This window comes from Lolium perenne, chromosome 3 (assembly GCF_019359855.2).
Source record: "Lolium perenne isolate Kyuss_39 chromosome 3, Kyuss_2.0, whole genome shotgun sequence".
Classification (NCBI taxonomy): domain Eukaryota; kingdom Viridiplantae; phylum Streptophyta; class Magnoliopsida; order Poales; family Poaceae; genus Lolium; species Lolium perenne.
In genome coordinates, this window is record NC_067246.2 from 260512588 (window position 1) to 260526258 (window position 13671).

General features: G+C 45.3%; 1 long non-coding RNA gene across 1 annotated transcript; it reads right to left on the bottom strand.

Annotated features, from left to right (window-relative positions):
- Positions 1-5080: 5080 nt before the first annotated feature.
- On the bottom strand, positions 5081-9050 carry LOC127344894 (uncharacterized). The gene is made up of 5 exons (XR_007878292.1): positions 8657-9050; positions 8529-8558; positions 8341-8392; positions 8090-8208; positions 5081-7030 (listed from the first exon to the last, which is right to left on the bottom strand). It is a non-coding gene; the product is annotated as an uncharacterized lncRNA (long non-coding RNA).
- Positions 9051-13671: the final 4621 nt, after the last annotated feature.

Here is a 13671-nt window from a genome sequence, read left to right on the forward strand (position 1 = left end):
TTCCCGCCCAATTTTTCCCGCCAAAGCTTTCCCGCTCGTTCTCTCCCGCCCTTTCTTTCCCGCCATTTTTCTCGCGCCCGTTCTCTCCCACACAGTATTCCCATCGTTTCAGCCCCCTCGTTGCCCTATATATAGCCATGTATTCTCCTCTAACACACCACCACCAGTAGCACTTCTCTCCTCCAACACCACCACAGAATCTTCTGAGCTCCACTGCCGTTGAGATGGCTCCTCGTCGCCGTACCAACACGGGCTTCATCGGCGTTCGCAAGCGGCCTCGGGGCCATTTCGCGGCTGAAATCAACGTCGGTGGAGTGCGTGTGTGGATCGACACCTTCTACATGAAAGAGGATGCTTCCCGCGCATACGACGCTGTGGCGTGGAGGTTTGCCCGGCCGCGCAACGAAATGAACTTCCTGGAGGTCAGGTCTCTGACGGAAGTCGAGAGTCTTGCTCCTGAGCTACTACTTCGCTCAGAGGGGGAAGTGTGGCGGTACGGTGAACATTAGCGGTGGATTGCTATCACCGAGGCGGACAAGTAGTTCATGGCGCAGTGGCACAGAGACCATCCCGAAGACGTCTAGGCCACACGCGCATTCTGGAAGGAGAACCAGTCGGTGAGGAGAGAGAAGAGGGCGGGAAAGTGGCATAGGAGGGCCGAATATGAGTTGTGTGAACACATGGTGTGTACACTAGCTATGCCGAATCGGAGTTGGACAAGTACTGCAGGACGTTCAAGGGTCTTCATCCGGACGTGGTTGACCCTAATCAAGAGGAGACTGACTTGACGGCATTGACGGTGGCGGGGCACGGGCGCGGAGCATGGTCGTATGAAGATTCTTAGTGGGGTGATTAAGCCGCAGAAGACCCTCGCGTAGATCAAGGCTACCATCACCGCCGATGACCCACCTATGGCGCCTCCTCGACACCATCGTCCCGATGTAAGTGTTTCTCATTTTCATCTTCTTTCCAACATTCATTTCTGAATGACTAAGTTGACGAGATTTTTTTTGAAATTGTAGGCCGCTTATGAGTAGTATTTGACGGTTCTAGCCAAGTGGGATCTTAAGAGAGGGGCTTGGGAACAGTACCAGGAGATAACGAGTCTGGTAAGTTCAAATCTTTATGGTTGCAAGACATGATAAGTTCCACTTCCCCTTGTTTCAACCTTTATTTCTGCAACGCTTGACATCTAAACTATTTTGCAAACATTGTATTTCTTGAATAGAGAGAGGATCCCACTTCTGGAAGATGAACCCCCTAGGACGGGCCCGACTCCAATGTGCTCATCAGGGAAGCTTTCGCGGCCACATACTACGTATAGACCCCGGTAAGTTCTGTGCCTAACCACTTGTCACCGCTTTCCTGTTACATGGATAAGATGCTAACTCTTGCTCAAACATGTAGGGAATGGGATGTTCACGGACTCGACCCTCTCCGAGTGCGTTGCGCGAGGGCACACCGATGCACCCCAGCCGCCATTCTTCCGGTGCTTCCGGTGTTTCTCCCGCTGGCGATGGTTCTGGTGCTGGTTCTACCTCTGTTCACCTACACCAAGGTCGGACGCCTGATTTTCGGAGTGATGATACTAGTTGGGATTCACGATATCAGTCCTTAGCTAGGTATGCATGTCGTGTTTGTCGATGTGTATGATACTTGCTACCATGTTATGATGATAGTTGCTACATTATGTATGATGATGATCTTGCTACCTTCTATAGGATAATGATGATCTTGTTGTCATGATGATCTTCTGATTTAATTGCTATTTTTGCTGCTAATTATTATGTGAATTAACTGCTATTTTGCTCGCTGGAACAAAAAAAACAAAAGGCAGCAACTGTGCTGATGGCATTGCCGTCAGCATAGTTGTTGTTTTTTTTTGGTAGCCGGCAGGTTCTTGGGCGCGGCTGTGCCGACGATCTTGTGCCGACGGCATTGTCGTCGACTCACCGAACATTTTGTGGACGTGTGGCAGCACGCCCGCCGCTATGCCTCTAGCCTATGCCGACTGCACAACGAATGACCTAGGCTAACGGTCGTTAGATGCTCCTCGGGCCCACCTCCACTTGTGCCGACGGCAATATGTGCTGATGGCTCGAGCTGCCGTCGGGCTGCGTCGTGTGCCGACGGCCAAATCTATGCCGACGACCGGCTTGTCTGTGCCGACAACAGCCGTCGGCACAGATCTACGCCGGCCGTCGGCACCTTGATTGGTTCCCGCGTAACTTGAGTTACCAATATACCCTTCAGTGTTGCTTGCCATTTATATATATTATCTTCACTTCTGTATTGAGGGAGCACTTTTCTGTCAATGTCCTTCTGCAATTGACATATAAGTGAATACATGATCGGTTAGAGCATTTAGTTTGATAGGAGCAAATTCGAAACGTAAATTCTTGCTTTTGGAAGTAGAGTTTTGGTGGAGCTTTGTCTGTGAGTCATTTCAACACATTTATTATGGCCATATCCTGGATTTTTTTTCATTATATGAGGAGCTGATGGGTTGTAACTTAGTTAGAAGAAGTTATCACAGTTTGGTTGGTCTTGCTTGAGAACAGTGAAATGTTGTAAGAATGTTACACTTGCCATTTTTAATGACTACAAACAATCCATGAATTGCGATGTCTATGGCAGACTGTCTTGTGCAAAAATTTCAAAATATTTTTATTCTTGGTTGAGAATAGTTGAGTCTTTACAAATGTTTCCACTTGGCGTTTCTAATGTCTAGATGATCCTTGAAGTGAACTATGTGTAGTTGTATGCTTCTAGTCTTATGCAATATTTTGAAAATCTGACAATGTGCCTTCGTGATTTCGTGTACTAGGAAGTGATGCTAGTGGAAGATCTAAGCAGAGCAGGAGTGCGAAGAAAGGCAGGAAAGCCATGCATAAACTTGGCATGCTGGCCATTACTGGTGTGAGCCGTGTAACTGTCAAGAAAGCAGGACTGTGAGCTTCCTGGCCACTTCCGTGTAGCATCATCTTATATGCTAATGTTTTTGCATTTTTTTAACTCCCCCACGACAATTGGAAGTTATGTTTGTCATCTCCAAGCCAGATGTTTTTTTACCATACCCACTAGAGAGGTCCCGGAGGCATGGGGCCACCGCGTAGACATGGTAGGAAGGATCGTTTGCTGAGAAGGGAAACCCTATATATGGGTCTCCTGGTTCGGACGATGACAGTGCACGATGCCATTCTCCCTCTAGGGGCATCATTTTTTGAGCATGTGCTGGCTAGAGGGGTGTAGCGGTGTGGTTTCTTCGTGTGTCATGGTGGGGTAGACCAAAAGCCTGGCAAGGTGAGTGCATTGTTCTTTGTTCTGAAGATGGGTTCGTGAAAGACGACAACGGTGACTTCTGGGGCATGCGATACGACGTACGCCTAAGGGTTGGTGGACTAGTGCTCCGGTTTTAAATGATGTGTATAGGTGTGAAGTAAGGGAATAGCTTTGATTATGGCCACACCATCATCATGCTTGTAGGTGTAGCGACTAAGATCTTTTCGCCAAGACGGGAGGTTTCAGCTTGATCGATGTATTATCTTGTAAGGTTTTTTCAATCATATAATAAAACGCTGGTGCTTTCATAGACCCCCAAGTCTGAAACGTTTTCTTGAGTGAAATACATTATGGCTGAGATTAAACGATACCTATTTGAGGTTTGAGGTATGATGGCTGAGATGAAATGATACTACGATACCCCTTCGGTACGTTTACACTATTTTAACGATTGGGAGTCTATGGAAGCACTTCCCATAATAAAAATGGTTGCTTGCATCATTTTGATGTAGAAGTTGGCACTACAACCTCCTTTTCAAAAAAAAATCTTACGTTTACTTCAAGGATTGAAACATTGCAATAGAAAGGGTTGATCGAATAGAGATTGGGGCTATCCCCGTTTCAAAAACTAAAGCCACCGTACATCTTTTTTCTGTTCAATTTTACAGGCACTCACGTTCCTTAGATGCTCTAATGGAATTCTTGTGCGCTTTTGATCATTCGCTTACTAATTCCTAGCAATTGAGAGGCTGACCGGTCCACAGTTTGCAAGAACTGCAATGTACTCCTTTCGGTTGGATTGAATCGACTCGGAGGGAGGCCTGCTCATGCATGTCATTAACGGGTGTGTGGCGTCAATTAAACAAGTCCCGAGGTATAGTAGAAGCAAGTCCATAATTTATCTCCGTCTCTTCCGATAGTCACATGTGGCTTTTAGACACCGATATATATCATCTCATGTCATGTTGGGTACATGTCATAATAAGTCACATGACAGTATGACACTAAACAATGAAATCGGACGTACTAATAGTGAAGTTCCATTTACTGCACTTACAAACAGTACGCTACGTTAGAACACATGTAGCTGGTTTTCCATTCCTGCAAATAAATAGGTAGTTTCCCTGTTCTACGTGATGCTAAATTGAGCCAAAAAGAAATTTGTAAAGGAATAGTATGGATGCCACAGGAGAGGGCCACTAGTGTATTTGGTAGATAGTGGAATATCGTAAGAATGAGATGCATGGGAAATTTGTACCGAAGCGGTACGCTTCGCTTGGCTATTAGCATACTCACTGTTAGACTTAATTGCTTAGGATTATCATAATTAGGATCTCAAACCTCGTATTAGAACACTAAGTCATATGCCAAGAATTGGGTACTGACTAGAATCGTCTCCTTGGAGGACGATGGGCTTCTTGTCGAGGTAGATGCTTGGGGGCAGCAGCGACTCGATGAGGTAGATGTACATGGTGCCGCTGGCGCTGCCATCGTGGTGGCTGGCGGTGGTGATTGGTCTTCTGATCTTCCTGGCACTCGTTTTAGGATCGGGTAGTTAGGAGTATTCGGGTCTTTTTCCCGTACATATGTCATCCCCGAAAGGGGCTTTCCTCCTCCTTTTATATGTGCAGGGTCAGGGACCAAAACTAAATAGTTGTTCTGATCAAGGCTCCAAGGTGAGGGGAACATGGTGGACCACTTCCCCTTATACTTCTCTCAGTTTCTTACCTGAGATCAATTACAACATTCTCACTCTTGATCATAACATCATAAGCCCACTCTCAATAGGAATAACATACTAAGGTAATGTGTTACAATGATCAATGACATGACACTGAACCTCAGACTTATAGTACACCATCCTATCTCGAAGTAGAAAACATAATACTTCGTGGGAGTTGGTTTATTTGACGGTCCTTGTTTCCAGAATCCAAAGGCTTTCTATCAACCCATGCCGGCAACATAATGATAAAATGGGTGACAAGCCTTAGGCAAACGGATCCAAAAAAAACATATTTATATGCTTAACAAAAGTAGCTTGATCCTGGATTCTATTTGTCACAACATGAAACATGTTGTCAATATGGTTTTGGCAACACCATTTGACTTGTTGTTACTCGCATAGAAAACTGTGTGTTCATAATGCAGTAAGTGGTTTAGAAATATTGTCTACCACCTCAATTCCAGGAATAAAACTTCTCTGACATACAACATGCCCAATAGCCTCTTAACATGCCACTTAATAGTTTTGCATCATTACTGATGTCATCAATATTAATTTTGGAGCTTTTCCATGATATAGCTCCACATGGGAAGGTGAGGATTTAACATGACGTGGAAACCTTAATGTCCACACACCTCGCAAAAACAATGTCTAAATAACCCACGATATTGAGGTTAGCAGACATCTTATTAATAAGCATGTAAAGTTTATTGTCTTGCATGTACCGCAAGACCTTTTCGCGGCTCTTCCAACAGTCCATTGCTAAACTTATTGTACACTTTCCAATTATCCCAATTGTAAATAGGGCGTGTTCATACTTGAATACACATATTGCTTTTGACAACTGAAGCCCAAGGAACCAACATTATCTGACCAGTTTAAAATGGTTCCTATGACATTGAAATGTACATCTTTATCTCCCTTAGCTTTAGTAGCAGGTGAGATAGAGTAAAAGTGCATAATATTTTTCTCTCGTACTCCATCAACATATGTCATCATAATAGAACATATAATCCTTTTGGATTGGACTTATATCTTGGCGAAACTTAATACAATCAAGGTATGAGGCATTACCAAGACCCTTCATATCATAATATAGAAGATTCATCAGCAATTTGGGGATTTTCTTTCAAGATTTCGTGCTCCCCAAACATGAATAATTATCACAGATAATTGACATGATAGGTGGGTTAATCTGGGGCTTAGAGCATCAACATAATTTTCTTTAAACATGATCCATAAGACATAAGCATAGTCTACATATTAAGGGCCGAGGCTTAAACATTGTCTCCTAATCAAAATTAGGACTTTAAAGATGATCAGATTGCTCTCATACCAATGTTAGCATTATTTGCTTGTCATTAGGACAACAACAACATTAACTGATCATGGATTAGAGTACCTTGATGGAGAGATCAGGAGATGCACTTACAAGTCGATGACGAATTCCTTTGCCTGCTCGATCCAGACGATGTGTAGATCATCGTGGTTGAGATAGATGACTGCTGGTGGTGTAGAGGTGCAGGAGAGCCACCGGCACTACCCTCCTGGTGGCCGGCGGTGGAGACTGGTCTTCGCCACCCTCAGCACTTCTTTAGGATCGGTAGTTTTGGTTAATGACAACTCTTACCCTGTAGATCGGTAGATCTGGTATGAGGGATCATTTCCTTTATATATCAAGTGTTGGGTAGACGGGATCGAGTCCAACTGTTGGTCTCGGTGTCTCCCGATCAGGGCACGTACGTGGGAGAGCTAGGCTCCAAGGTCAGGGGAACATGGTGGACCACTTCCCCTTATACTTCTCTCAGTTTGTTACCTGAGATCAATTACAACACTCACAACAAGAGCCAATATCCTTGCTAGCCAGTATTGTCCTCCCTGGATGACCTCAGCTAGACCGGCTGCATTCATGCCTCGAAAATCCAACAAAGGTCACCTGATTGGGTGCAGTAGCTCACCTTGGTCTGGTTCATCTTATTGGGTGCACTAGCTCACCTCTGCCAGTGTCGGCCCGTAATTTACTACCTGCACTTTACAATTCTGTCATTTTTGCAAGTGCTTGTCAGATGCAAGTGAAATTAACCCATGATGTTTCTTGTTGATTTGTGAGCCAAATGTTGGAGCAAAATCTCCAAATTTATTTTTTGAAAATAACAGCTATGGCATGACACTTTTCTTCACACCCCAATCTATCTAGTCACAAAGAGCATTGCTAATGTCCCACTTTCCCTAACACAAGAAATCATCGCAGGTGATTTTCCTAACCCTTGGTGCAAGCGGTCAAATCTCTTCCTCTTTTCCCAAGTTTCTATTATTAGACTGCTGTTACATTGGGATGTATTCAAATCAACCAACATAGATGAATCTCTCGCTACATGGTAGGCTTGTTCTTTGCTACTTGTTCACAAATTGTTTGCTGCATGGCATGCAACTGCTATTTTTCCCGGATTGTATCAAGCTGAGATATAGTATCATAACTTATATAATTGAGATGTACAGAGATTTGAATTTTGTTGCAGCAATTATTCTTTTATTATGTGAATGTTGTCTTGCCTTCTCTGAATCTAATCTTAATAAAGTGTGATACAAGTTTGCTGATTCTGAATTTCGGTAACATGGAGTTGCACTGAGGCGGCAATTAGGTAGCTGGAAGTGGAGGTACAAGGTACTATCAATTTGAAGCAAAAATTGCATTCCTAACGGTGCTAGGTAGCTGCATTCATGATGAACTAAATGTTTGAATTCAGAATCTGTTTAACATGTGAAGTATCAGGTTGTGCTTGAGAAGAACTCCAGGATGGGGGAGCAGATGGTTGCTCTGTTCACAGTCCACTTCTTTCTTCCCTGAATGAAAATGTGCAATCACTCATGTTTTGGAAAATACAAAACCAATTTTACTGCTCTATCGTGATAACCACAGACATATGTATCACTCGTGGCTGCCATCGTATGTCTGTTAGGAATTTTGGCCAGATACTGTGTTCAGTACTATCACATTTACATCTAGAGCTCGTACTTCTGGTGCTTTTGCATCTGTGTATAAACGTTTGGATAGAACCATACCAAAGAATTTTGTTAGTTTACCTGAATCATCTGGACGCCTGATTCTCCTAGGTTCGTCTTCTCTAAGATAATAGAAGAGGTGTCATGTTTCAGTAGAACATCTGGAGCCTATCATGCCTTCATGGAATGTATAAGGTCACCTGAGGAGATGCATGTTGCAGCCACACTATTAGTGAGACAGCCCAGGCGAAATATATATAGCTAAACACATCTGCAGAGTGAAAGATAATGTGAAAACAGGCAGTCGCTAAAATTCAAAGAATTGAACTTACTTTCTTGAGCTTGTCTTTCTTACCAATCTTGGTCCCCATGTTGTATTAATGTCTGAAATAAATAAGGGAGAAATTGCATAGGTGAAAGATTAAATCGCAGAGGAGAGACGAAAACATTTACTCTCAGTAAAGCATCAATCTCTGTAGTACATCGACTTAACAAAACCAGGACTAAGCAGCAGCTTCACCTTGTATATTTCACCAGTAATCTCCTCTATCTGTTCAAAGGAATGGAGGTGAAAATTACTACACATGAGATGAAAACATTAGAAAGGAAATTTTTGTGAGTGTGGATTAAGACGCAACATGCACATACCACATAATTTGAAATACTTGGAAGCGTAGATGCCTTCAGAGGAAACAATACTCGAGTACCATAAGCAGCATTAGGTGCTCCAGCCACATTGTGAACCTGGGAGAGAGAGATTGGCTATAGATCATCGCTAAAGGAATAATCAACGCTGCAAGCCATGACCTTTATCAAGAAGTTGTCAATTGGAGAACCGGAGGAGTGCTCCATGGAAAATCCTAATCGAGGAAGGGACTTCATGCGGAAATAGGCTGAGGCGCTCGACCCAATTTATATGCAGAAATCATGTGAGAACTTGTCGTATGCCTCAATCCGTTTGCGAGAATCCCGGCGGAGAGGAAGAGATGGCGATTTCGTGGCCTATCGTGGACATTAATCGAGAGAGGTGGAAGGCTAGACGGTGGGGAAGAGGAACATAGTTGGGTTGGGTGGGGTTTTATGCGTGGGGCCGGGTGGGTTGAATGGGTTGGAAGTCTACCGGTCTACGCACTATAACATTCTAATAGAACGCTGAATGTAATTCTTAAAAAAGAATTTCTTGTCAAAAAAAAGGAACGAAAATTGCTTAGGCTAGCCATAGTGCTAGTATCATACCTAGTATCATGCACATTGGTCCCACAAAAATGCTGATGTGGCAGCTAATTAAGGAGGAGAGAGGAGATTAGAGTAACATAGGTAGATACTGTATCATAGCGCATATCACGAGAAAAGTTAATGGCAAACAAATCTTGTGCACAAATTTACATTGAGATTCTAAAAAGCAATAAATATAGCATGACTATGATACGACTTCATGATACTAACCACTATAGAGATAGTATCATCCACAAGTATCATATGCATGATACTACTACATGATACTTACCACTATGACCAGCCTTATGTGGCACCATGTTGAGCTGACATGTACCAATTAGAGGCTTACTGATGTGGATAGCTTGCATGTTAAGAAAAATAAGGTAGTGAGGGATTCCTATTTAAAGTTGTTAACAAATATTGAACAGTTTCTTCAGAACGTCACATGAGTAAGCAGACATGTGTACATGTTGGCAACCTATTATTTTGGGGCAAAGGTGAATAAATAATTTAATTAAATTAGAGGTAGTTGGGCTTGTTGGTGAACAGTGATGTAGCGGTGAAGTTTTAGGTACTCGGCTTACTTTTGTACACTGCCATAGTTCATACTCCATGCGTAGTTGCTGTTACATTCCCAGGAATAAATAGCTACTTTCTCTACGCGACGTAACGAGAAATTGGGAAAGCAAATTGCAAAAACATAAGTATAAGAGTATAGGGTGACAGACTGACAGGGAGAAGACTTAGAAGAGAAGGTTCGAGTATTGGAGTGTTTGACTGTGTTGATCGCCAAAACCCACCGGCGGGCAGCGGCCTGTCAACACGGTAGAGCCGGGAAGAGCCTAGAGCTGCGGCTGGCTGAGACCCCTCCGAGCGACGGCCCGCAATGCTCTTCTGGTCACACGCGGCGATGCGAAGTGCAAGGGCGTGCCACCTGACCTATACCTGGTCAGGAAGGTGATGGGGATGCCTCGCTTAGTTCCTGCATGGCATACACGTAAACATTAAATCAGAGCCTCGATCGGCTCTCAGGCTATCCTGTGAATCGGCTCAAAGAGCCGATCCACCCATGATCCGTACGGGGTGCACGAATACTTGGTGATCCTGCTTGATCAAGATAAAGCTAATGAGACCTACGACGATTTAGGGTTTTCACCGCATAATCGGATCATCCTACTCCAGGTTGGGCCTCGCGGCCACGCACGGTGCTCGTAAGCCGATCCTAAACAAGGCCACACGACCAACGTGACGTTGATCATCGGAACATCCTGTTTAGGACTTGCGAACGCCACCCTACGTGCCGCTGGATCCTCCCCTTCTCGTAAGGCCTAACTATTGCAGATATTAAACTAATCCTTGCGGAGCAAGGAGCAATCGTAACGGATCAGATCTACTAGATGATGAACAAGCAGGGTGCCGCCCCCACGCCTGAGATAGGCGTGAGGGCGGCTAGACATGCGAGGGTTGCACTACGTAAGCATGTTTATACGAAGAGCTATGCTAACCCTAACACATCTATGATAACTACGTTGCCCGCCATCAAAGACGCTTCAGTACGGGCAACGCATGAACAACGTGGGGCTTGTGCTGCCTAGATCGCAAGATGCGATCTAGGCAGCATGTCGCTTACCTGATTGAAACCCTCGAGACGAAGGAGTTGGCGATGCGCCGAGATTGGTTTGTTTTTTGGGGTGAACGTTGTGTTGTTGTTTATTCCATAAACCCTAGATACATATTTATAGTCCGGCGGACTTTCTAATTCGGACGTGCACCTAACCGTGCACGAGTAAAACTCTAACTTTTAATCTAAAGATACGATCCACTAAATTACAGATACAATGGGCAATTCAACCCAACTTCGTATATAAGGCCAATTCTTGTTTTTCCTTCCATGTATATCTTCAAGTCTTTCTCAATCGTGGCCCACCTCTGACTTGGTCAAATTCTGGTGATAACACATGCCCCCCTGGTTTTGGAATTGGTAATTCCAAAATCATTATATTTTCCTCTCGAAGGGTCATGTCGTGGCAGGACAGAGCCATTTGCAGCTTCCGTCATCATTATGCCCTGTCCTTTCAGCTTCTCTGCAAAATTTGACAGCTCTGACATTATCTCCTTGGAAATTGTAATGACAGTAAATTTCCACCAGGCTCCTCATTATTTAACTGTGCCAATCGATTAGCTTTCTTCATCTCCTTCCTCTGTTCCAGCTATCGGCACCCAAAAAACCCTCTTCTCCCTCAGCAATGTCTTCCTCTTCCTCCTCCTTTTCAAACCTTTTCCCCCCATTCTCGCCGAAGAAGAATGAGGACAAACCTTCTTCCGAAGTGAACCCCCTCCCCTCCGATGATGAGAAGAAAGAAGGAGAAGCAGCGAAGGCCAAGGCCTTCCCCTCCATCAAGCTCCCGCCGAAGAAGCGCTCCCGCATGTGGGCGGACAGCGAGGATGACGACGAAGAAGAAGAAGAGGAGGAAGAAGATGAATCTTCCTCTTCCGCCGGGTACCCGCCAACCAAGCGCTTCCGCTCCTGGGCGGACAGCGAGGACGATGATGATGACGAGGAGGAAGAGGCTCCGGCCACAGGCTGGGGCAGTAGCGACGAAGAGTTCCCCGGGAGCAGCGCCGACGACATCGACGGCGGTGATGACGAGGACAGCGACGATTAGTAGAAATAGGACTAGCAGTAGCAATGCGCTAGGCACTAGATCCCTCCTTTGAGAGCTATCGGCTCTTTCTTGTAAAGCCGCTCCTCTGACTTAATGAAATTGTTCTTTTGATTCATCTTTCAACTGCCCCAATTTCATTCCTTCCTCCTGCCATGTCAAGACCGATAGCAACGTATCGATTTTTTCCCTCCTTTTGGCCGCCCATGAAGCTGGATTCTTATGTCGATTAGCTCGAAGGCCAAGAACTTCTCAATTTCAGGCTGCGATTTGGTATCTGACCATATTTTTTCGCAACCCCAATCCCTTAGCCGATGACTATTCATCGGCTATTTTGAGAATTCAATCCCTGTGCAGCGACAGGACAGTCCAAAACCTGTACAAGCCGACGGCCTCCCTTCCTGACTCCTCTCCATAGCTTCAGCAATCTTCTTTCGTGAACAGAACTGCTTCCAGAGAGGATCACAACGCAGGATCAATCGATGCAATCTCGATGTAGTCCGTTGCCCCCCGAGTCTTCATCAAGGCGAGGACAGTCGTGAGCTAACCACATGTGTCACCATCAGCCTCCGAATCGTAATGCCAGCCGATTTCATCAAAATCGGCTCTCTAAAGAACCTCTAGGGCGAGCTGCCCCCCGAGCCTTCATCAAGGCAAGAATACCGGCGAGGATGCATAAGTCGTTGATCAGCTCTCTTCTACTGAACATCGACGTCGCTGTAAACCCTTGAACACATAGCCAGTAGGTCTTGGTCCCGTGCAACTGTACTAGAGTCGATGGCCGCGCATCGGCTTTGCTTCGTGCGAAATTTTTTTTTTATTTGGCCGATTTTTCTCCTTAATCGGCCCCCAACGTTCCACTGCGCACAAGTCTGCACATGTTCATCTGCGCATGTTCATCTGACTACATGCCCCCTGAGCCGAATCTGCCAAATGATTGCAGATATCGGCTTTCTTGGTAAGCCAGGGCACTGCACTTGCACGTCGTCTTCGCAAAGATTCATGCTGACTTCCATCTGCCGACGTGGCCGCTGCCCAGTAGATCGTTGCTGACCATAAAGCAGAATAGGTGCAGAAGATAATTTTGGCCGATTGCGGGAATCGGCCTCCACATTGCTTGCTCGATGAAGGTTTTGTAATGTTCCTCCATAAAATTTTTGGGGCCGATCACAAGGATCAGCCTCGCACGGTTTGCTCATTGGTTTAATCTTGCTACTTGGTTAGGCTGGATAAAACCAACCCAACCTCTGACTTGATGCGCCTGCTGTCATCCACCTTGAGAGCATCGTATAATCGTGGAGCATTAAGCTCTGTCGGCAAGACGAGCACCATGTTTGTGCCAGCCGATGTTTCATCATCGGCTTTCTTTTGCTTGGGACGCCACTCCATTCTCCGTGGACGACCCTCTTCATTCAGGGCTCGCTGAACCTTTGCAGCCAGATCAGGCCGTGCCTTCCTTAGCGTATGCAAGTATAACCTTTCGGCTTCCTCCAGGCCGCGCAACCGCTGAACCCTGCGTTTCTGTGAACGGCTGAGTCCGTCAGGGCACCACCTTGGACGGTGGTACCTGTCTTCTTCTTCTTCTAGTCCCTCGTCTTCTGAATCCTCAAGATCCGCCCAACGAGGTGACCCAGCGCGTTTGCTTGGTGGTGGGAGAGGCCCTACGCGCTCAAACACAGACACGTTGGCTGCCTCCTTCTTCTTCTTGTTGCATTACGGGCAATTGCCGATTGTGGGCAATCGGCTCATTCCCGAATCCCAGCGATGTACGAAGAAAGGGCA